We start from the raw sequence: 3,583 nt of genomic DNA, 5'->3' as shown, positions 1-3,583 counted from the left end.
TACACTGTTTGCAAGAAGGGATTGTGGTTCTTCATAGAGAACAGAACAGCTTTGAAAATATGTCCAGCTCAGTGACCTAGTATTTATTTCTGTATCTATTTGAGACACTTGTTTATGGGTTTTTTAGGATTTACATTTGTGTGGGAAGGATTTAAATGGCAGTGCTTGTTAAGTTTTAGAAGTCCTTTAGGAGGAGAGGATGACTATTTTGACCTGTCCCCCTTTGGCCCTGAAGAATCTGGACCAATAGAAGTTATGATGGCTAAAGAAGGAGGATACTGCTCAGGGTGACTCTTTCCCTGGTTGAGAGGGATGGGAATCAGCAGCGTGCATCAGGAGAACCTCTCTCTGCTCTGATGGTCATCCACAGGGACCCTTTTCAACAAAAGCCCTGCTTCCCTCCTTGTTCAAGGGCTTTCTGAAATGTGGAATCAGTACTCCTCACCTTTCCAGGGCTTTATGTAGGTGTCACACCCTGGACAGGGCATTATCTCTGCAGGACAGATTGTCCTACTGCCCACTAGTGCCTCTCCCCAGGCACAGCTGGGATTCATGTGACACCCTCATATCTCCAAGGCAAGGACATCTGCCTGCTCTCCTCTCACCCTTACCACTGCCAAGATGACATGCAATTTCTGACTTCTGTTCCTTATCAAGATTTGTCACCTTTCTATCTTGGGGATAATTTTTTGGGGGTTGTTGACAGAGATGTCAAGCTGCCTTGGGCAGGGATGAGCCAGGAGCTTTGTTTATGGAGGGAAGTAAATGTTTATTGGTCCTTTGAAGCTGACAGGTAATAGAGTAACTCTCTGGCTCTGTAAGCAGATTCCAGGGACAGGATGCCTTTCCTTTCTCCTGTATGACCTTCGTCAAGAGTTGTGCCCTGGCCACTGGTGAGCAACACACTTCTTGCAGGGAAGGACATGAGAAGATGTGGCATTCAAAAGGTATCCTGTTACTAACAGAGAAATAAATAAAAGACAGGCAGTGAGATGTTGTAAAGGACCTTGTAAGCTCACAAAAAAAACCACATTTGGTACAAGCAAATATAGGACTGAGTTTGGAAGGTTCATACCATAAATCAGTAGAACTACAGTACAGTCAGTGAAAATGAAGGACCACTGCTCCAGTCTCACCATCCTAAGAGCACAAGAGGATTTCCTATGGTGAGGAATATACTGTGCTTTTCAATAATTCCCAACTCTTCTTGCCTTTTCCCAGCAATTGCCCTTACCACCTTCTGGAGGAAAACAGGACCTATTATAATAATCCCAGCCTAATGTTTGCACACTTTAGGCAGTTAGTGATAAAGGTCTGTCTTTCAAGGCTGTTTCTAACTTCCTCTGAGGCACAGTAAAGGTCAAAGGTATGCTTAGCAAAAGTCAGTAATAGAGATAATAAACTAAAAGAACATCTCACAGCATATACAGCTAATCTAGAAGACACCACACAAAACTGGACCTACTGGTAAAAGGAGAAAACTTCTCCTAGACCAATACAATCTGCTGTAGATAGCTGAAGATTATAGCCCAAGGTTGGCTGGCAGAGACCAGACCTGAACAGGAAGCTCTGGGCTTGCACTGGCCAGATTCTGTGTCTCAGTGCAGGCTGGAAAGTGCAGACCCCCAGCCACAAAACTCAGCCCAGCCAGCCCCCAATGAAGGCACCTTTGGAGAGCCAGGGTGAAATGATCACCTGTGATGCTGGATGAGCTGAACCATCCTTTTCCATTTACTGTTTCTTCTTTGTGATTTTTTTTTAAATTGGTGTCTTAAAGACTTTAGCAGCTTGAGAAAGACTGCAGAGATCTTTCAAAGCTGTGGCTTTCCCAATAAATGTGAATAATGTTGGACAGTTTCTTCAGTTTGTGGACAACTAAAACACTTTGAAAAATAAGAGATGCAAAGACTTGTTTCCTTCTTTCAGATTATGCTTTTCTTTGCATAGCATTATGTGTTGCTCAAAAGATAATGTAAGTGATAAATTTTGGTAAGTAAATGGCTTGAGGCAGTGTCAGAAGTTTGAATATATTTATTACTTAAAAAATTGTTTTGTAAAGGGCAGCAGAAAAAAGCCTATGCATAGGTTTTGATTTCTAATCTAGTAGTGCTTAACAACTTCAGGAGGAGCTTGTATTTGGTAATTCCTCCCGTGTTAACTCTTATCCCTAAGAGATTTTGTAAGCTGAAAAATCCTTCCTATCTCTGTGAGACTTTGTGCTGCCTCCTGAAAGTGCAGTGGGTATGTAACGTGGTGTATGACCAGTGGTTTGGTATTGGTGGGGTCACACTTGTGGTTGAGGGAGGACAGGTGAGATGGTGGCACCAGGTGAAGAGCTTCAGCTAGGGAGAATCCCAATATGTGTGAAGACCACAGGACACTGGTCTTGAAAAAGTTTTTTTGAAAAAGTTATTCTAAATTCATATGTGCCTCAAACCACTTAATACTTACAGGAAAGCCCTACAAGCTTGTCAGGAGGCACAGCAGTGTTCTCCTAAGATGCATGTGTTGACACTAGAATGGCTGGTGTGACCCAGCTCACTCAGAGAGAGGCACATCCTCTGACAGCTGGAATTGTCCTGCACATGTATCCTCAGAGGCACGTGAGAGATGTGAGGTTCACAAAGGGTCACCGTGCCATCACCAGGGGCACACGAACGATGTGACCTCAGAAACCCAGGTGTGTTTTTCCTCTTGGCAAAGAGGTTTCTTGGACCAACAAACAGATGAAAGTGCTGTTTTGGGTCAAATGTGCCACTGCCACCACACATGCTGGGTGGCCTTATCCAGTCTGTGTAAATGGTTACCAAAAATGTGGCAATTTCTATTGCCACTGACAGTCTTGCAGAAGGAAAAGATCACAACTGGCACTGTTTGAAGGGTTATGAGGTGAGACATTTGTGGCCACTCAGGCATATCCAGGCATTTCTAGACATTTTGGCAAGGAGAGCAGGGCCAATGGTTTCTCTGTCTTCAAGCCAGGCATTAACCATTCCTTCAAGAGTTCACATCTGAAGAGCTTAACAAATCAAAGTCCAAGCTGCAACACAGAATTTCTGTTGTCAGGGAAGCATTGTACAAATCTCTTGAGTGGCTTAATCATCAAAGTGGATATATACAGAAAATACACAGGAGGGTGTTTGTGCCCAGTGAATCCCTCTGAGCAGACAGGTGGGTGGTGTGTGCTTTATCAGAGCTGCTGCTCCTGCTCGGGAAGGCAACAGCCTGAGATTATTTCATCTCCCAGAATCAGACTTGAGATGTAGAAGTTTCAGAAATCACCCTGTCACCTAAATATGCATAATAGTTCTCATCTCCTTTAAGGCAATGGGAGAAAAAACCAAACCAAAACTACTAGGATACAACACATCTCTTCTGCATGTGCAAGCATACAATAAAAGATAATTTTAAAATTACATTCGGCTTGGCTTCTCTGGGAATACAGCTACTTGGAATAGACTCAGCACACCCAGGGGATGCTGGAGGGACCCCATTCAGAGCTGGGGAGCTCCAGATGCTGTGGGGAGCTCCCTGGTTTGTGTGCCAGAGAGGCAGGATGCAAGCAGGAGCTCATAGTCAGCAA

This window comes from Erithacus rubecula (genome assembly GCF_903797595.1).
Source record: "Erithacus rubecula genome assembly, chromosome: 2".
Taxonomy (NCBI): domain Eukaryota; kingdom Metazoa; phylum Chordata; class Aves; order Passeriformes; family Muscicapidae; genus Erithacus; species Erithacus rubecula.
The sequence above is the reverse complement of the archived record's forward strand: the minus strand, read 5'-3'. Positions refer to the sequence as shown.